This window comes from Diabrotica virgifera, chromosome 4 (assembly GCF_917563875.1).
Source record: "Diabrotica virgifera virgifera chromosome 4, PGI_DIABVI_V3a".
Classification (NCBI taxonomy): Eukaryota; Metazoa; Arthropoda; class Insecta; order Coleoptera; family Chrysomelidae; genus Diabrotica; species Diabrotica virgifera.
In genome coordinates, this window is record NC_065446.1 from 71,687,605 (window position 1) to 71,710,751 (window position 23,147).

Genomic DNA, 23,147 nt, shown 5'->3' on the forward strand with positions numbered 1-23,147 from the left:
TTATGTTCAACTATGAACGTCTAACAGCCCAATAAATGACCGTTTTGGAGTGTAATTTCCAGGGGCAACTCCGAATCGCATGAAAATTTGGATTTAGGTTCTACTTACCCTCCACTTCAAAGTTGAATTTGTGCCGTTGGTTGCTTTTACTTGGGGGGTGACATTTACCCCTTCTCGGGGGGTGAAATACGCGTGTTTAAAATAAGATGGATAAACTGACTGATTTTAAGCACCTTTTGTTTTATAAAGATTTTTACGTAAGTCAATAATTTTCAAGTTATTCGCGATTTACAATGTTGATTTTTCGACAAAAAAACTACGTTTTCATACCGTTTTTCCCAAATAACTCAAAAAGTAAATATTTTTATATATCGGATATATAAATATCGAAAAAATATTTTTAGCAAAAGTATAGTTTATAAAAAAAAACAAAAAAAAATGGTGTACCAGCAAAGTCTACAAATTGAGTAGAAGCAAAGTTGTAGCTCATGAAAAATACGTTCTTATTCGTCTAATTCCAAATCGAAAAATTCAACGCGAAATCACCGAAGAAAGAAGCACTTTTCGGGAAAACCTTACTAACATTTTTAAAGTACCTAAAAAAAGCTTATTATTTTTTTTTCTAAAAAAGTTTACAGCATCAAAAATAAACGAGTTACACTGAAAAAAAGTTGACCCCTTTTTTTTTGGTAAAAAATCGTGAAAACCTCCCTCTATTTAGCACCCTAAATGAAATTAATCGTTTGGCTTTACCATTTATTTTAATTGTTTGTATGTGTATTGTTTATATGATCTGTAAGTTTGATTGGTTTGAAGTGCTTATTTTTGAAAACATTTGGTTTTATAGTAAAAAAAAAATTCTAAAAATTTTTGAAAAACTTAATTTTTTTAAAATAACTTAAAAAGTATTAGTGATAAGAAAAATCTTGAACAGTAAAAAATGTAGGTTTTACTATTATAAATATGCTAGTTTCATTTTGTTTATCCGCAAGACAAAAATTGGTTAAGATTATGGCTGTTCAAAATTTGCATACACTCGTGATTAGTGGCCCATTCAAGCTTTTTCAACTATAACCCTTTCAAAAATAAACACTTTAAACCGGTGAGACTGACAGATCATATAAAATATAGATAGGTAAGTAAATTGTTTGTAAAGTGGTAGCGATTATTTTCATTTGGGGAGCTAAACACGGGGAGATTTTCATGATTTTTTACAAAAAAAAAGAGGGCCAACTTTATTTTGAGCGTAACTCGCTTATTTCTAATGCTAAAAGCTTTTGTTAACAATCAAAACAAATATTTTTATGAACACTTTAAAAAAGTTTAAATGGGTTTTCCCGAAAAGTGCTTAATTTTTCGGTGATTTCACCTTGAAATATTCGATTTGGAATTAGACGAATAAGAACGTATTTTTCATGAGCTACAACTTTGTTTTTATTTAATTGATAGACTTTACTAATACACCATTTTTTTCGGTTTTTTATGAGCTACACTTTTTTAAGGATATTTTCTTCGATGAAATATTTACTTTTTGAGTTATTTGCGAAAAACCGTCTGAAAACGTAGTTTTTTAGTCGAAAAGTCAACATTTTCAATGGCAAATAACTCGAAAAGTATTGACTTACGTAAAAAACTCTATAGAAAAAAAGTTGCTTTAAATCAGTCAATTTATCCATTTCCGCTCTTATCTTGAACGTATGTTTTTCACCCCCGAGAATGGGTGACTGTCACCCCCCAAGTAAAAGCAATCAACGGCACAATTTCAACTTTGAAGTGGAGGGTAAGTAGAACCTAAATCCAAATTTTCATGCAATTCGGAGTTGCCCCTAAAAATTACACGGTATCGCCGCATTTCACGTTCATTTACTGGGCTATAAAGCTGGATGCTGATAATGATGAATAAATATGACATATTATACGACAATGGTTCAATATTACTCTCGCGCAAATGTTTAGTGTTATATCCTGTTAGAAATGTTAGATTGTGTTGAAAACTGAGCAGTGTCTAAAAACTTAATATTTGATCGTATATGTTTTACAAGAATAAAAAACCGCTAAACGCCGTAAAAATGAGTGGCGCATACAATATTCCAGCTACAAAAGATCTGATATGAATATTACGTGGCGCGAAAATGTATTTTAATTTTGATGCAAAACAAAATTCTAGTTTTATTTTAAAAGATTTTTCCATAATATTTGCTAAATTTGAAGTAAACGCGCCACAAAAGAGTAAATTTGATACAGTTTGAATTTTGAAACTCTTTTGTGGCGCGTTTACTTCAAATTTAGCAAATATTATGGAAAAATCTTTTAAAATGAGACTAGAATTTTGTTTTGCATCAAAATGAAAATACATTTTCGCGCCATGTAATTTTCATATCAGATCTTTTGTAGCTGGAATATTGTATGCGCCACTCATTTTTACGGCGTTTAGCGGTTTTTTTATTCTTGTATCAGGAGTTTTTCAAGTTATATACAAATTAAATGTATGAAGTTAAATGCAATTTTTCTCGATTACACGTTAAGCTTTATAAATGGTCACCTTTGTAGCATTATCTCCCAAATGATCCAGTTTTTTTTTCTAGTCGAAATAGATTGAATAAAAATATTGGGATGGCCGGTAATTGAACTCGGATTGCCCGTTGCAGATCAAATTTAGCGTCGTACTACAACTACATAAACCATTTCAGAAATAATCTTTAATTGGATTATACTTTTGTAGCTTAATAACTTCTAAACAGCTTAACCGATTTTTATCACTAGACATGAGTTTGAAACGTATTGACAAGTAGTATCTGATGCATCTGAGGTCAAGTATGAAAACTAAAGCTGTTACAGAAATTATTGAGTTTGAAAAACCGTTTTTCCCTATAGAAAATAGATTTGATCATACTTATGAAGCGTATAACTTAAAATTTATAATTTTACCGGATATGAGGTAAGCAACGTTAGATTCACCTAGAGTCCTTCTACAAACGCTTAGTTATTGGCGCAATTCGTAGGTTGAAATTTTGAGTAATTGTCGAAAATCCAAAATTTTTAAAGTTTAGTTTTTCAATTTTTGGCTATACTGAGCCGTGTGTATGTCTGAGTTTGATCGCTTAGGCACCATTTGAAGGCTTAACTCAACCCTATTGATGTGGTGTATTTGCGATTTTCCTGTCTCTCCTAAAACCTAAGATATATACGCCCAAAAAATTTGCCATTTTGTATTTACCTAGCCCTATAGCTGGCTTACGGGTAGTCAGAAGTCAAAAATTACACCGGTTCTGAGTCGGCCCTCACAACCTCTTGGAACACAGAAAAAAAATTAAGATCGGTGTTTTTTTCGGTGAACTTTTCCACATATGTACATACATACATACATACATACATACATACATACATACATACATACATACATACATACATACATACATACATACATACATATCCACAAACATTTTCCCCTTTTTAAATAAAAATTGAGTTCTAATTCTGAGCTCGGTAACTTTTGAAAGGTATAACCGATTTTCAAAATTAAACATGCGTTGGAAAGGTAATGCTCTGTGCTATCAGAAACCGCAAAGGTCGCACTTAAGTTTTTGAAATTTTTGGGAGTTTTGGGGACGAGAACGAAAAACAGACCCTAAATGGGAAGAGCCGTAAAATCCACAGCCTTGGACCAAAATAAAATGGAGGAGTAATATATGGATGGACGAGCATTTGCCTAAACTTTAAGACGAGATTTCGCTCAATTTTCAATTCAGTCAAGTTTAGAAAATCGAAAATTTCGTGTGTATAAAATATAGTGTCGCATGTAGGGGTGTTGTGCACCACTGGCAAGAACTGCCGTTCTCTGATAATTTTCAAAATTAGATGTGCGTTGGAAAGGTAATGATCAGTACTATCAGAAGCCGCAAAAGTCGAACTTATATTTTTGATATTTTTGGTAGTTTTGAGAACGAGAAAGAAAAACTGACCCTAAATAAGAATAAACGTAAAATCCACACCCTATGACCAAAATGAAATGTTCACATATGAATGGGCGAGCCTTTTCCTAAACTTTAATTTTTTAATTCAATCAGATTTAGAAAATCGAAAATTTCGTGTATATATTTTGTCGCATGTAGAGGGGTTGTGCGCCACTAGCGAGAATTGCCGTTTTCTGGGGTCACCTTGGTCGTATTCTCTCCCAAATTATCTAGTACTTACGACACCAGTGATAAGACAATCCGAATTCATATCCCAGCCATCCTAATAATTATGTAATTATGGCCGGCAAATGAACTCGGATTGCCCAATCAAACGTAGCATCGTAACCACTACAAGTACATAAACCATGATTGATTAATAACATTGATTTTTTCGATATCAACTAAGTTTCGATAACCAATAAATCGAAAACTATTAATTTTATCAAAAAAATATAAAACATTTTTTGCTTACAATTAATGTTTTTACCAACATTTGCGGTCAAAATATAATAATAAATTTCCAGCCTCGAGATGGGGTGGCAACCACCCCATGGTAAAAGCGTCTTTCGGCATCATATAGATTTTGATCCTTGGACTATCCATTACTTATTGTCAAATTTTCAAGCAAATCTATCCATTCTGTAAAAATTGCGAAGTGAAAAGTTTCAGTTCCTGGACAATTATACATTTGGAGCTCTATAACATCTGAACGGCTGAACTGATGTTAATCACTAAACATGAGTTTGACACAAGTAGTATCTGATGCATCCAAGATCGAGTATGATACCTGAAGGTATTACAGGAATTATTGAGCTTGAAAACGGTTTTTCCCCTAAGAAATAGATTTGATCATAATTATGAAGCCTATAACTAAAAAATTCGAATTTTCCCAGATATGAGATATACACCGTTAGACGCGTCCTGGGTCCTCCTAAAAACACTCAGTTATTGGCGCAATTCGTAGGTTGAAATTTTGAGTAATTGTCGAAAAACCAAAATTTTCAAAGTTTAATTTTTCAGTTTTTCGGCTATCGCAAGCAGTGTGTATGTCTAAGGTTGATCGTTGAAGCACCATTTGAAAGCTTAACTCAACTCTATTGATCTGGTGTATATTAGGTTTTCCGGTCTCTCGTTGAACCTAAGATATATACGCCCAAATAATATGCTATTTTGTATCTAACTAGTCCTCTAGCTGGCTTACGGGTAGTCAGAAGTTAAAAATTAGACCGGCTCTGAATCGGCCCTCACACCCTCTTGAAACAGAAAAAATTCAGATCGGTGAATCTTTTCCACACACATACATGCATGCATGCAAACATTTTCCCTTTTTTAAATAAAAATTGAGTCATAATTCTGAGCTCGATAACTTCTGAATGGTATAACCAATTTTCAAAATTAAACATGCGTTAGAAAGGTAATGATTTGTACTATCAGAAGCCGTAAAGGTCGGGATTAAAGTTTCGAAATTTTTGGGAGTTTTGGGGACGAGAACGAAAAACAGACACTAAATGGGAAGGGCCGTAAAATCCACACCCTTGGACCAAAATGGAGATGTAACATATGGATGGACGAGTCTTTTCCTATACTTTAAGATGGGATTTGGGTTAATTTTCAATTCAGTCAGGTTTAAAAAATCGAAAATTTCGTGGATATAATATAGTGTCTCTTGTAGGGGTGTTGTGCGCCACTGGTGAGAACTGCCGTTCCCTGTGGACAAGTGTCGTTAGTTAAATATAAGCGAAGTGTCTGAGTTTGATTCAGTGGTATATTATAAAACTATTACTTAAATATAAAAAGAAGCAAACTAGTGCCCATCTCTACATTAATACGTAACTTTAGTACATATGGAGTCCAACCGAGAAAATGTCCGGAACACCTTTGCCACACATATTTAATAATAACCCTAATCATTGGACTTTATCTCCTTACAATATTAACCTAACAAAATGAAACCTATAATGTTAACATGAACGCTGTTAAAAGCTAACGCATTTGTATTTCGTTTTTTATAATAATTTAAATATTTGTAATTTGTGTATTTAAAAATTTGATATAAAAATGAAAGAAAATTTAGTTGAAGTTGTAAAAAGCGAGATTTAGAATAATTTTAGAGACGTTTTCACTTAATAATGCATCTTAAATGAGTCTGGATAAAAATGAAAGAAGAGCTTTCTATGATAAATTCGGAGATAATACTCAGAGATATGGTGGGGTTAGCAAAAGCACGATTGTTTCTCTAAATATGACGATTGTTTCTCTAAATTGAAATTATAGATACACCTACTCTATGACAAAATTTTACCACGGGTAGCATAAAACTGATAATGAAAGATAATATGTAAGAAACAAAATAGAAATGAAAGTCAATGGAATAATAATAGAACCCATAGAAGCAAACAAAGGAATCAGTTAAGATAATTCACTAAGCCCTCTACTGTTTAACATAATCTTGGAACAAGTGAAGAAAAAAAAAGGGTACAAAATGGGCGATAGAGAGATAAAAATACTCTATTACGCTGGTGACACCGTATTAGCAGCAGAGTGCGAAGACGACCTACAAAGATAACTGCAAAAATTCAACAATAACGCAAAAGAAATGAATATGAAAATATCAGCCCAAAAACAAAAAGCTTAGTAATAGCCAAAGAGCCAATAAGATGCAAATTGGAGTTAGACAATCAAATTATATAACAAGTAATGACTTTCAAATACCTGGGAATTAATCTATCAGTCGACAACAATATCAAAGAAAATGTAAAAGACCAATAGTCGAGGAAATGAAGCATTTTGGCTCGCAATTTTTTCGTCCAGCATGGATTTACTTGAAATTTTCACATAACATAGGGAATAGTCCAAGGATCATTTTCCATATCATGTCGCTGTACGCTAAAACCTTGGGGGTGGTTGCCACCCCATCTCGGTGGTGGGAATTTTTTATTACATTTTAACCATGTAAATCGATGTAAAAATAATTCTAAGAAAAAAATGTTTTTTATATTTTCTTCGTAAAGCTAATATTTTTCGAGTTATTCGCGCTTGAAAGTAACAGTTTTTCGATGAAAAAATCGACTTTTTAGAGGGTTTTCTGAGAACACCTCGAACAATATGCATTTAGTCAAAATAACTGAACATATCAAAATTGTATCTTTTAGTAACACAAACGAAATTCTTTTACTGTAATATCTTTAAGACCAATACAAACCGAGGTACGGCTTGTTAAAAATTAGCTTTTTTCGTCAAATGCATAATTTGAAATATTCAAAGTAAAATAACGGAAAAACTTTGCATTTTTCGAGGAAAACTTAAATAATATTTTTTCAAGCATACAGTTAGGCCTTTCGAAAAATAATAAAAAAAATTTTCTGGCCTGAAAATTAAGCGACTTATGATCAAAAAAATGTCGGTACTTGCTTTTCTCTATGAAAAAATCAGTGAAAAAAACCCCTGACAACCCTCCTAATTAAAAATTGGTCTTCACCTTTCTGTAATTCCCCTTATATTTGTATTATCAATACACCCAAGAAATTTGACCTATTTAAAAGGCACAATATTAGAAAAATTGGAGTTTAGAGAAAAATTAGTTTTTTGGAATTTCCCATTTTTTATCATTTACTTCAAAATATCTCCGAAGGTACTGGAGATACGAAAAAAAGATGAACTACTAAATTGCAGCTTTTTTAACAAATAAAATTTTCTTGTACATAGATTTTCATTACAGTGAACAGTTAGCGACATATAGCTGTTTAAAACCTCTATTTACTAGCAGACACCCCCTTATTCGATCCCTTTAAACCCACCCTAATTAAAAAATTAGGGACCTTACGGAATTTAGTTTACTCAGTCTTATAACTCTTCAAAAATCCTACAAAGTCATTTTTGAAAAAAAAAATTATCGCCAAAAATGAAGGAGCTATGTTTATAAAAGAAATTTTTTTTTTTCGAAAAATTCGGATAGTCCGGTTATGGATAATTTTCAGTGTGAATGCATAATACCACAGAACCGGTCCGTATAACTGGAAGATGACTAAAAAACTATTTGTGTTTTGTATTTGTACATATTTGTAAATTCATATTTTTGTGTAAATAAATGTTTTTGTAATTCTTTAATTCTACTTTTTTTTTCTGTATAGATCTATTAAAATATCTACTTATAAAAACTGTAATGCTATTAAGGGTGGTTTTTAAGGGGTGAAATATTATGATATTATATCCTAAAGTATAAAACAATCATTATTTAACCAATCACAACCAAATTTTACCCATATTAAAGTTTACAATATTTTTATATAATTATTGACAATTAGGGGTAATTTACACCCTTAAAAATAATCAATGCCCTTAAGCATGATATAGAATATAAAGTACAGGGTGAGATGATCCTAATCCCAAATTTTTAAGTAAATCTATGCAAGCCGAAATTATTCTTTTAGGATAAGAAATTTTTTTATATATAGCTCCAACAAGGGTAGTTTTAAGGGTTGAAATATTATGATAGTATATCTTAAAACATGAAACAATCGTTATGTAACCAATAAGAACCAGATGTTGACAATATTAAAGTTTGAAATGTTATTTTATATTTTTTTACAATTACGGGTAGTTTTCACCCTTAAAAAACCAAAAGCGTACAACGGCTCAATATAGAAAATGAACTAGAGGGTGTAATGAGCCTAATCCCAAATTTTTGTACAAATCGAAGCTGGTCAAAAAAATTGCGAGGTTTTGATATTTTTTCAGCTTTATTTCCTCGACTACAAATAACTAAAGCCAGTAGAACGCCCGGATGAATAAAAAACTCCAATTTGAAAAAACAAACACCTAAGAGTGGAAACAAAGTCCCGAAAGTCAGTTATTAGGTCAGTTATGAGTTAAACGGCCGAAGCAAGACCAGATACAAGCAAAACACAAAGACATCTGGAGATCAACGAAATGAAGATCTTAAGAAGGATTGCTAAAAAAGGACTACAGGACAGGTCCATTACTGGTTTGAAACAAATATACAAAAGCCCTATTTCACAAACAGTAAAAAACCAACTACATAAACTAGCATTAGAAAAGAAAGCAGCTTTTATTTTGGAACTTTCACATGCAGGTAACTACGAAAATGAAAAAACAGATCAACTGACAAACAAAAGTCTAACGAGCTCAAACCACACAGTAAATCTAAAAACATTTTCAAGATATATTTAATTACTTGACTATTTGTCGGTGTTAAATTATTTGTTTAGATTATGTATATAGACACAGTGTATGTCTTGCTATCCTGTCAATAAATTATTTAAACTTTCGTAATGAAACTCCTCCCATTTGCACAAATTGATAAACAGAGTAGTCCTATTTCCTTTGCGGCCTTGCATGCATCTCCGTCCAAGTTTCCAGCTTGTGCTCACTCATTAAACTGGACGCCCCACAAGCACGGAGCCGGTGGCCCTTAAACGCAAATTTGCAAGACGTCATATTTGTTAGAGGCTCTCTGAATAAGTTATCTCACTTTGGGAAGATATTAGGTAAGTTATACATTATGCAAAGTTACTCGAATGATGGTACGTGGAAAGAATAATGTGTATTGCTCTACCGGGTGTGAGATAATTTCGTGAATATCTCTTCTGTGCATACATACAATATCCACATATATTATAGGGATTAGCAGCGGTGAAATAAGTAAACTCTTTTAAAATTAGGAATTTATAATTTTTAGTGACAGTAAAAGTTCTCTTAGTAAAATTAGTGCTATAAATCCTAAATCAAAAGTGAACTACATTGAATTATATATCATAAATAAAATTAAAGAACTTCAGCAACAAGGAAAGTCTGTTAAGTTGGCATGGGTTAAAAGCCACTGTGGAATAACTGGAAATGAAATGGTAGATGAATTGGCTAAAAACGCGGTGACACAAGGAGTATTAACCCATTATCTTTGTACGCCAAAAGATATTGAATCAAATTTATTCAAAGAGATTAAGAAAGAATGGAAAGAAAGGTATATTGATGAAAACGTAAATACAGGAAACCACTACAGATCAATCAGAAACTATATAACGGATAAACCTTGGTTTTCTAAAATGGAGTCGACAAAAGATATGATAAGAACCATATGCAGAATGAGATTTGACCACTGTCTTACTCCATCATATTTATTTAAAATTAATATAGCTGATAGTCCACAATGTATTTGTGGACAGTTGGGCAATCTACAACACAAAATTTTGACCTGTTCTCTTATCTCTAATAAAGTTAATATGTTTTTAAATTCACTGTATTCTTTGACTGATGTCCACCATCCCATTAATTTAAATTATTTATTAACATTAGAAAATAATGAGTTGGTATACCGACTATTGTATAAACATATTTTAGATATTAAGCTTAAATTGTAATTGTAAAATATAGAGTAAGTATTTCTTGTAAATTGTTATATGTTAAAAGAAAAAGAAAAGAAAAGAAAAGAAAAAAAAAAAGAAAAGAAATATAAAAAAAATAATAAAATAAAAATAAAAAAAAATAAAAAAAAAATAAAAAAAAAATAAAAAAAATAAAAAAAAAATAATAAAAAAAAAGAAAGAAAAAATATAAAAAAGATATATAAAAAAATAGAAAAAAAAAATATAATAATTAAAAAAAATATAAAAAAAAAATATGTAGATAAAAATGAATGACGAACTTGGACAGTCCATAGTAAAATAGCTTTCGAATGAAGTAGAGGGCTAAAGAAGAATGTTGCAGTTTTTGCTGTGGAACTCTGAGAACATCATTTGGAAAAAAAATTAATAAAAATATATATATATATAAAAAATTATTAAAAAAAAATACAAAAATAATTATTTATTAGTAGAATTGTTTGTTATATTAGTATTAGTTTTAGGATAAGATACGAAAAAATGACTAATAAAATAAAAAATAGTAAAATTGGCGAATGAGTGTCCGCAGTCATATAAACCCAAATAAACAACATAAAATTAGGAAATCAGGGAAAAACTGAAATAAAATGTGACTGTTAGTACAGCATCATCGAAACATATTTTTAAAAGGTCTAAAAATTTAATTACTTACGCTATTGAGATTTGTATTTCGAGGATGTTGGAGTAACAGGTGACAATTTTACGCACAACTTATTCTTGGAGTCAAGTATTAAAAAATACATGGTGTGTAAATAACTAAACTGACAATTTTTGTATATTTCAACATCAGCACACTAACATATAAGAAAAAGACAATTACAAAACAGTTTAAAAGCACGTGTGCCGGCTATCTGTGTTATGAGGTTAAGTTAAGTGTCATTCCTGGACATGACAAATGACACAATTTCTTCTTTTTCTTTTTCTTTTGTAGTACTACTACTGATAGACTAGAAATCAAAATTTACCAAAAATTTATTTAAAGTTAAAAAACCAAAATTGCATACTTAATACTTTAAGACTGACTAAGAGATGAAACTTCACAGTGAATCAGTTGTTGAGACATCATTGGATTGAGAGTGGTTATCCAAATATAATAGGTAGGAGTAAACAGTGCTCAATTGGGTAATGTCATTCCTTTTGTTTATTGCATTAGCATTTTGCGAAATAAATGTAATTTTTAAGAACAGTCTCTTATGGACCATTCATCAGCGGTAGAAAACTGTAAAACTATGGAATTTTGAGCATCAACACCGATTTTAATGAAAATTTGGGTTTAAGCTCTGTTGCCACTCTTCTTCAAAATCTACCCTATGCCGAACTGCGCTTTTGCCCTGGGGGTGAAAACAACCCCATCCAGGGGATCTAAATTTTGTTCTATAAAATTTTTTTGCAACATTGACATTTTCCAAGTTATTTGCGATTGAAAATATATATTTTTAATTGAAAAAACTTACGTTTTATAACTGTTTATCATGAATAACCCAAAAAATTTAATTTTATAGAAAAAACTGTTAAGAACAAAAAAAATTGTGTCTAATAAAAAAACAAAAAAATTCGCGTCGAAAAGAACCCGATAAACCCAATAACGAGGGAGATATTCCTCTTTGAATGGTTATTTTCGAAGAACCTTGAAATGGAAAACTTTCAATCTCAAATAACTCGAATGTGGTGCAATGCTTTGGGAAAACTTAAGAGAAATCTTTTAAAGCACATTAAAAAATCTTTCAAATAAGCTTTGACCAAAATTTTTTTGCATAAGAACTGACTGACTTATGACGAAAATACCGTTGCTCTGTGCCTTTTTCTTTTTGGAATGTAAAAATTAAACCCTCATCGTTACAATCCTAATACAAATGAATAGCTTCCCACTTAAACTTTTATTTTATTTAGGTATAACTGATACGATCCATGTGATTCGACCGATTTGGAATGCTTAGTTTAGAAAAAATAGTTGATCAAATCAAAAATGACATTATTATAATTAAAAAAAGTGCATTTTTCAAATAAACCTAAAAGTTCATGACACAAAAACAAAAAACATAAAAATTTTCAGTAAAAGAAATTCTACAATTAATATTTGAAACATTTTTTCATATTGTGAATACTTTGGGCTACCAAAAATTAAATGTTATATCTATCTTTAGCCCGAGGACTGCAAACCTAAGGAGGAACGAGAGGCATTCTACGAACAGTTGCAAACCATCCTGGATGACATACCTCATGAAGAACACTTAATTATTATGGGTGATATTAATGCACGTATCGGAAATGAAATAGTTCCAGGAGTAAAACAAAGATTTAATGAAAACCATGTCAACGCAAATGGAGAACTCATGGCTAATCTCTGTGGTTTTAACGAACTGAGAATCAATAATACATTTTTCGACCATATGCTTCAGTATAAATATACTTTTAAAAACTCCAGGGGGCACAAATCTATGATTGACTTTATAGTCACTAATAGAAAAATCCACCCAAAGAAGATTATAGGTATTCGAACTTTAAACTCAGCAGGCGCAGGGAGTGAACACAAACTAGTCCTAGCAAAAATAAGAAAGAAAATAACACAAAAACATTATATACAGGAAATCACCGAGGAAAAATTCAATGTAGAATCACTGTGGAACGATTCTACAAGAGAAATGTACCAAAGGAGGCTAGCACAGAAGATAGAGCTGAAACAAATAGACGACATCGATTATATAAACGCGAGCTGGGAGAAAATTACAAACAATATTGAAGAGGCAGCAACAGAAGTTCTAGGAAAATGTAAAGTCATACTGATCAAAAGAAACAACAACAATACACCGTGGTTCAGAAAAGAAATAAAAGAGAAATGTAAAGAGAAGCGAGGGCCTACATGAAGTATAAAACATCAAACACTCCAGAATCCAGAGACACCTATAGGAGTATACGAAATTAAACAAAACAATTGGTAAGAAAAACAAAAAAATGAACACTGGGAACAGTTTACAAAAAGGATGGAAAGCGACTCCTAAGTAACACAAAAAGAAATATGGAGATTCATAAGAAACCAACGGAAAGAAATGGCAGAATTGAAGGAATACACTAACATAACAGCAAAAGAATGGGAAAGATACTTGACGGAACTGTTTAAAGGAAAGAAAAATAATAATTAAAACAATAACCTACCTGAATTAAGACACGAAATAGAAATCAGTTTTCAGGAAGTAGAGATAGCCATAAATTCACTCAAAAACAGAAAGTTACCAGGACCAGACGGAATAACCAACGAGCTTCTAAAATACGGAGGAGAAAGTATAACCCTAGATATGACAAAACTTATACAAAAACTAATATTGCACTGCAAGATACCAGACACATGGAGAAACAGCAAAATGATACCAATATTCAAGAAAGGAGACAAAGAAGACCCCAACAATTATAGAGGTATAAATCTACTGAACACCGCACTTAAGCTAACCACAAAAGTGATAACCAACAAAATCAATAAACTAAAAACTTTATCAGATGAACAACAAGGATTCAGATCCGGAAGATCCTGAAGTTAAGTCAATGATGTCTCTTTTGGGTTTTGATAAGTTAGATTCCAAATTATTAATGATTTTAATGCAATTAGATATTTCTAAATTCAAAATTTTGTTTTCTAACCTGGTAGATTGTAATGTGTCCTTGTTCGACTGGATGCCCTGTCTTTGTAGCAATTTTGTGATGGATGAAGTGGAATGTGTAATGTGTAATGCTATAATGCTAGATGATTTGCATTGTACTAGAAAACATCTCTTATTGTATTCTCTTGCCAAGTTTTGTTTAGTTTTAGCCCAATCTTCGAGTTCACGTACTACCAGGTCACCATATCGATATGCGATGTTCTGATAGAATCCCATGCCTCGAAAAGAAAAGGAACAAGATCAAAAAAGAACAAATAAATGTCTCCAGAAACTCGTACAACTTGCCCCCCATTGCAATATTTACCTGACCGTGAAACATATTCTCACTGACTATAGACCATTGAAGGTAGAAGAGGTTTGGGCACAAAGAAGAAATCCTGGCTGAGAAACTTGAGCGAATGGTTTCAAATACCAGAAGCTACTAACATAATACATGCGGCACAAAACAGAGAAACCTATCGTTTGATGGTCGGCAACCTTCGGTAGAAGACGGCACATAAAGAAGAAGATATATCATTCACCAACCTGTATACATCATTGAATTTAAATCTACTGTTAAGGAAATGCTCAACAACCCTATAGAGATCATGAAAACTATACTAAATTTACAATGAAGATGCAGTAGAAATAAACAAACCAAGACACGTTAAATGCTACTAGGAGGACTCCCGAATCATAATTTATAATGTATATACATTGCATTGTAAATCCCAAATCATCATCAAAAAAAATAGAAACAAACATAAAAAAAAGAAGTGTTTCGCACAAATTAAAATATATATTAAAAAAACAGTAAAATAATTAAAAAAAAAAACAAAATAAAAAAAAGCTACACAATGTACCAATGTATCTATAAAAATAATATTGTAGAATGTACTTATGTTTATAAGAAATTTATGACTATGAATCTGCAATCAATCACAAACAAGTCTGGCTAATTGGCTCTGCCAAAGCCATTTTTCAAAAAAAAAAAAACCTGTTATGGTTTATTTATTCATACTGCACCTTGATTGTAAGTTTAGTATAGAGTAGAGCGTCGATATTCCGAACTAATTGGTACAGGGGTAGTTCGAATTATCAAATTGTTCGGATTGTCGAACACATGTTCAAAATATATACAAAGCTTATAAACATAGTACATATGTATATAGGTACATACGTTTTAGTTACAAGGAATAAAACACCTGCATAATAAACAAATATTTGTATGTATTTCTGCATAAACAAAACAAAAATCTTAGGTCATATTTTGCCCATATTGTCATATTAGGTCCAAAAATTCGGTCCGAAATCATATTTTTTAATCTTATAATTTTTTGAAGTTATACTGCTTTAGGCGAGATTGAGAGTAAAATTTCATAATACTGCGCGCATGCGCACACAGACAGTATGGCGTTTAGTTGCTGAATCTTTCTAGTTATGTATAAATATATCAGTGCAAGAAAAGGTGTGAAAGAATATATTAGTGTTTTTAGTAAATATATTTATTATAATTGTTCTGTCTTTGGATTTGTCTTCCTCAGGAGTAAGATGTGTATTTTTAAAACATTTTATTGTATATTTATTATACTTCACCTTGTCTGTTTGTTACCGTGAATTGTCATTAGGTACGTCCGAACCGATACATACACAGTCCTCGTAGCGTATTTGGTATAGCATTCGGCCAGAGATCGAGAGGTCTTGAGTTCGAATCCAGTGAAATCCTATACTTTTTTTATTTTTTTGAAATCGGTAAGCACAAAATTAGTTTGGTGTTGAAAAAAAATTAAAACAAACTGTTTAAAATATATTTATTTTTAAGAAATCATATAATAGAAGTATAGTGTGTACAAAGTACACACACTTTCTTTTTTTTACGTTCGGATTACCAGGGTACGGATTATCGACGCTCTATTGTACCTATATTATTTTTAAAAATCTCTCAGTTCTGGCACAAGATATAATATAATAGGCATTAGTTGTTAAATTTATATAATTATTATTTGTTTTCGTTATTTAATATGTATCTAATGTTAGTGCTCTTGTACCAATTCTTGTACCAATGGCCATAGTTTTCGAGGTAGTTATGTTAATATCTAAATAAATATTTTAACAAGTAGTAAAGCAGTAAAAATAGGGGTTTATTAAAACTACTTTTAATGTACATTTTAAGGTATACAACTCTCTCCTACTTTTTATTAAAGGAAACGTATAAACCACGATAAAAATCCATTTATTTAATTTCTTTTTTAAAATTGGAGTATCCATCGAAAACTCCCCATTTCTTTTTATATTTATGATATACTCAATATAATCTATTTCGAAAAAAGCGTTTAGAAAGTCCTTGTTCCCGATTATAGATATGACAGTTAAAGATAACACACGATCCCTGCTATTTTTTATAAACCGCGAATTTTCTCTTTTTTTTTTCTGAGAGGTTTAGAAACAGCTTCTAACATCCAACACCGACGCCAAGGAAACACAGTAAAGTAAAGGAAAAAGAGTAGATGAAAGAGATTTATTATTTCTGGTCTCGACCTCTGGCTCGATTCTCTGAGTAAGAAAGAGTGAAATTCATTTTTGTTGCTATGAAATGTCCTCGAGAACGATGTTTGGGTACAAATATTAGACAAGAACATCGCCAATAAATATAAGACTGTGCTAAATTGATTAAGCGAGAATAAAAAGTGGGTTATAAACAACAGAAAGCGACACAATGATGAAAGCAATATTTATAATTAGCTCAATATTAAAAATCTATTAAAAGGAACTAGAAGCAAAGATACAAGTACGGCAAAATATTTCAAACAACATAAAAAAGTTGTACAGTATTCAGTACTGTAGATTAGTGGTAAGACCTGTCTCTTCAATCCTGATCACCCGGAGGGAGTGTAGTGGTCGACGTGATGTCGTGTATTGTCTCCAAAGATCTCTGTCTCTGGTCATTTCTCTTAACTCATGCAAGGTCTTTGCATATTCCTGTAATTTTATCGATCCATCTTGTTAGGGATCTTCCTAGTGATCTTTGGCCTTCCACTTTTTCTTGTATAATGAGTCTTTCCATATTTTCTGTAATTGCTCTCATAACATGTCCAAAGTATTTTAATTGTTGGAAATGAACTTTGCTGGAGAGTCGTTGGCTAACTTTTAGCTCTCTTAAAATTGAAATATTTGTTCTATGGTCGGACCAAGAAATTCGTAGCATTAATCTTCAACAGAACATTTCGGTGGCGTTTATCTTCCTACTTTCCGATTTTCTCAGGGTCTAAGAATCACATCCGTAGGTCAGTATTGGGAATATTAAGCAGTTGATTAACCTCATCTTTAAAGCTCTTGAAATTTGTCAGTTCATCCATATTGTGGTCATTTTTGCTGTAGCAACGTTTGCTAGATCACATCTATGTTTTATTTATTCTTGTAGTGACCCTGTGTTTGTGATCAATGATCCCAGATATATAAGTATGGTTATGTGTGGATGATTGTTATCTAGTCTATCCACTATCATGATCTTTGTCTTTGATATGTTTAATTGCAGACCAAATATCTGACTTTCGTTTTCAACCAGTCGTATAAGATCAATCAGCCCTGCTTGATTATTTGCAAGATGTGCTGTTTCATCTGCGAAACGTAGGTTGTTTATTTTATGACCATTTATTGAGATTCCTTTTTCCTATCCTTTTAGTACTCTCCTCAGAATTTGCTCCCCATGTACATTGAATAATTGTGGAGATAGTATACATCCCTATCTGACACCTCATTCTGGATGAAACTCGTTTGAAAATGTGTCAAGCACTTTAACTGAGCACTAAGCGCTAAGTTGTATACTACGTTTTCGCTATTTTTAAAATTTAAATAATATTTTTAAAATTAAATAAAGTAATTTTATTATTCTGACTCCCTCTGTGCCTCAGTAGTAAGAGAGCCTACCTTTGGATCCAAGGGTAGTGAGTTGGAAACTCAGCTGGATTAAAAATTAATAAATGAAAAATAGTTTATACACTTGTGGGATCGGTAGTGTCCAGAGAGACCTCAGACGTTCGGATAATTAGCGTCTCTTTGTAAAGACAATGACAACTTTGCTAAGTAACAAGACATTTACTCAACACTCGCACTACACATTACAGTATCTAATTGTGAAATCACTGTACCAGTCCAATGACTAATAATTGTCAAGGCATTTGGCTAAAAAAAAAATATTATTTATTTATTATTTTTAATTAATTCTGCGGAACTTTTATTTTTCATTTAATCTATAGTACCTTCTTTAAAGGTAAAATATTGCAAAACCTCTAAAGTTTAAAGAACCGCTTGGATTGACATGAAATTTGGCATAGACATAGCTGACAAGTCAAAGAAAAAAAGTGATATTGTGCCGATGTGTGCTTTTGCCCTAGGGGTGAGTTTAACCCCCTGTTGGGGGTGAAAAATATAATGTTTGAAATAAGTCCGGAAATGGATAAAATGACTAATTCTAAGCAACTTTTGTTTTATAAAGTTTTTTCACGAAGTTAATAATTTTCGAGTTATTTGCGAGAGAATATGTTAATTTTTCTACAAAATAACCACGTTTTCAGACGGTTTTTCGGAAATAACTCAAAAAGTAAGTATTTGGCCAAAAAAAAATCTCGTCAAAAATATAGCACGTAAAAAAGTGAAAAACATGGTGTATACAGGGTATCCAGAAACTCTACCGACAAATGAAGACAGGAGATTCTTCAGATAATTTTAAGATAATTTAACCCAATTCACTTAGTCCGAAAATGCTTCCTACGGGAGCTAGAGCTCTTTGAAGATGGTGTCTTGTAATTAGTTTTTCTTAAATACCTCCAGAAAGCTTCTATTCAGAAAAACAAAAATTAGTATGCGTATTTATCTTCAAGATATAAATCTAATCCATCCATTGCAAATTTCTAGTACCGATCATAGGCGTCCGTTTTGTGTAGGGCAACGGTTATTTTATCGCATAACTTTTTTATCTTTAACTTTTATGCATTTCTGACATTGGATTATTAAATTGTGAAGTATTCTAGTACTAAAAGGTACTCTTGTTTTAAATCAGTAGGACACACCGTTTTCCAGAAAAATCGATTAGAAAATTTTTCGCTTTTTGAATTAAAAAAAAATTCAAACAAAAACTGTTTAGAAAGACGAAAACTGGTACATTTATTTATATTCCAGAAGTAAATCGATTTCGTTAATTGCGAATTTCTAGTACTGGTCATAGGCGTCCGTTTTGGGTAGGTCAACAGTTATTTTATAGCATAAATTTTGTCTTGAATTTTTGAGCATTTTTGACATTAGATTATTAAATTATGAGGTATTCGAGTACTAAAAGTTACTTTCACTTTATGTTGGTAAAATACTTCGTTTTTTGTTGAAAAGTTCTTTAAATTTTTTTTCAAATTCCAAAAACGAAAAACCTTCAAATGAATTTTTCTAGAAAACGGTGTGTCTTACCGACTTGAAGCAAGAGTACCTTTTAGTACTAGAATACCTCACAATTTAATAATCCGGTGTCAAAAATGCATAAAACTTCAGGACAAAAAGTTATGCGATAAAATACCGTTGCTCCACCCAAAACGGACGCCTATGACCGGTACTAGAAATTTCCAATAAATGGAATCGATTCATCTCTGATGAATACCAATTTTCGTTTTTCTAAATAGAAGCGTTCTGGAGGTATTTAAGAAAAACTAATTTCATGATGCCATCTTCAAAGTGCTCTAGCTCCCTTAAGAAGCATTTTCGGACTAGGTGAATTGGGTAAAATTGTCTTAAAATTATCTGAGGCATCTCCTGTCTTCGTTTGTCGGTAGAGTTTCTGGACACCCTGTATATTAGGTCACTATACTTAGTAGAAGCAGAGTTATAGCTAATGAAAAATAGGTTTATACTCGTCAAAAAATCGTATATTTTAACGTGCCATGACCAAAAAAACAAGCACTTAAAAAATTAATTTTAACTTTTTTAAATTGTTTAAAAAATGCTTATTTTTGTTTAAAAAAAAATTAGCCTAAAATGTAAAGAAGTTACGCTCAAAATAAAGTTGGTCCTTATCAATGAGCGAACGAGGATGGAGAGAAGAAGAAAAAAGATCGACAGAAAACCGCTGAATAGTTCATTCCAGAACAAATATAATGAACACCAAAAACTACCACCGGAGAAAAATTTTGCGAATCTACGTTCCATTAAAAAATTATGATTTAAGCTTGACTTAAAAAGTTATGACTTTTTAATACAAGAGTTAACATATGATAACAGAATAGGTAACAAAAAACCATGGAACAAAAATAACAACTATAAAAAAATTTTACCGGAAAGTTTAATATAGACAGATACATAGATAAAGAAATTACAAAACAATAAAACAAAAATCTGTACCTGGAAAAATAGAAATAATATTTAAGAAGCAATTACATAATTTCAAGTTATTAGTCCAGAAAGCCACTGCGCATCCGCCAGGAAAAATATTCTGATTCGGATTTTTTGCACAATCTTACTCAAAAGTCGTTTTTTTTTTGTTTTTTTTTGCTAAAATTATTTTTTTGCATCGAACAAAGTTTTTTTAGGTTTTTTGGATCATTCCAAATAGACAAGATCTTTAGTAACTCTTTTGTAAAGTTGATAGTTTTTGACATATAAGCGATTAAAAATTTAAAAATTGCGAAATTGGCCATTTTAACCCTCAAAAACTATATGAGAAACTAAAAATTTCAATGCTGCCAAGGTAGATAGATATTCTTGATTGATGAAATCCTGAAGGGTTTTTTGCAGTACAATATCGAAAACCCGTTTGTTTTTTAATTGTTAATCAAGAGGGAGCGACACTATTTTCAACCTTTCGTTGCATGTATTATGTAATATGCGTATATACAGGGTGTTTGGCAAAGAATGGGCCATAGCTTAGCCCTAGATTCCTGAGGTTAAAATAGGTCGATTTAAGCTAACTTACCTTAGTACAAAAATTGATAATATCCGGTGTCAAAGTTAAACTTTTATTTTATTTATTTTTGAATATTTCCTGACAGGCATGGGACAACAACACGAAATTTGGTAAATGGTGCTGGTACTGTACAAGCTACTAAATTATGTTAATCAAACGTTTCTGGCTACTACCAGAGGCGTACGACGGGGGAACGTGAATGGTTGACCCTTTCCAAATTCTACGCCACTGGCGGAATTTCTATTTTATTGCAATCTTTTGATTTTCCAATACTTTCTATGTAAATTACATACTTTTTATTCGTAACGATAAAGCCATTATTTTTCGAGATATTTGAAGCCAAGAATGAAAAGGCACACTTATTTTGATTAATGTATTATGCTCCTTCGTTTTTGGCTTCAGATATCTCGAAAACTAATGGCTTTGGCTAAAGTATTGGGGAATCAAAAAATGGCACCAAAAATAGCAATTCCGCCAATGGCGTAGAATTTGGGAAGTGCCAACCATTCACTTTCCCCTGGTATTAACCCGAAACGGTTATTTAACATAATTTAGTAGAGTGTAGAGTACCTACACTTTCTGCCAAATACCATAAGGATATGTCCAATTAGTCTAAGAGCTAGTGAACCTTTTGACTAACGGTCGTCCTGTAAGGCTAGAAATTTGTAGAGTGATAATTCATAGCACACCAAAGCTAAAAACCATGACCTGGCAGGCCTCAGCGGTGCACGTGTATCTACCAGGTGAATCGAAAAGTGCAAATTTAGGGGGTAAAATAAACTTTCTCCTGTAAGGTTTAAATTTAAGTATGTGTTTGAGTAAGTCATTTAAAAGAAATGTGTAAAATGACAGGCGATTCTGAAGAGCATAAGACCTTGCCAGGCGAGGGGAAAGATTAGGAGTTTTTCCTAAATTTATTTTTTTTGCATCGAACAAATTTTTTTTAAGTTTTTTGAATCATTCCAAACAGAAAAGGTCTTTGGTGATTTTTCTCTTAAGTTAATAGTTTTTGTTATATAAGCGATTGAAAATTTTGAAAATTGCGAAATCGACCATTTTTAACCCCAAATCGGATATTTATCTAAAAATCTCAAAGTTGCCAAGGTAGGTAGATATTCTTTAAACATTGATTGATGAAATCCCAAAGAGTTTTTTGCAATACAATATCGGAAACCCCTTTGTTTTTTAATTGCTAATCAAGCGGACGCTTCACTGTAGTATAAGTGAGGACGTTTGAGTTGGCATAAATTCATTATCTCGAGAATTGGCAAATTTCAAGAGCAATCTTCAGACAGGTCGATTTTTATTTTTAAATTAGGACTTTTTGGCATATATATAATACTAGTGACGTCATCCATCTGAGCGTGATGACGTAATCGATGATTTTTTTAAATGAGAGTAGGGGTTGTGTTATAGCTCATTTGAAAGGTTATTTAATTCTCTATTCACTAATATAAACAATAACATAATTATTTATACAGGGTGTACAAAAAAAATTTTTTTATTAAATTAACTTTGATTAAATTTGACAAATAGAAGAAAAAAATTTTTTTGTACACCCTGTATAAATAATTATGTTAATGTTTATATTACTGAATAGAGAATTAAATAACCTTTCAAATGAGCTATCACACAACACCTACTCTTATTTAAAAAAATAATCGGTTACGTCATCACGCCCAGATGGATGACGTCACTAGTATTATATATATACCAAAAAGTCCTAATTCAAAAATAAAAATCGACCTGTCTGAGGATTTCTCTTCAAATTTGCCCATTCTCGAGATAATGAATTTATGCAAGCTCAAACGTCCTCAATTATACTACAGTGTAGCGCCCGCTTGATTAGCAATTAAAAAAACAAAGCGGTTTTCGTTATTTTATTGCAAAAAACTCTTCGGGATTTCATCAATCAATGTTTAAGGAATATCTGCGTACCTTGCCAATATTGAAATTTTTAGATAAATGTCCGATTTGGGTTAAAAATGGCCGATTTCGCAATTTTCAAAATTTTCAATCGCTTATATAACAAAAACTATTAACTTAAGAGAAAAATAACTAAGGACCTTTTCTGTTTGGAATGATTCAAAAAGCCTAAAAAAAATTTGTTCGATGCAAAAAGAATAATTCTAATAAAAACCCCTAATCTTTCCCCTCGCCTGGCAAGGTCTTATGCTCTTCAGAATCGCCTGTCATTGTACACATTTCTTCTAAATGA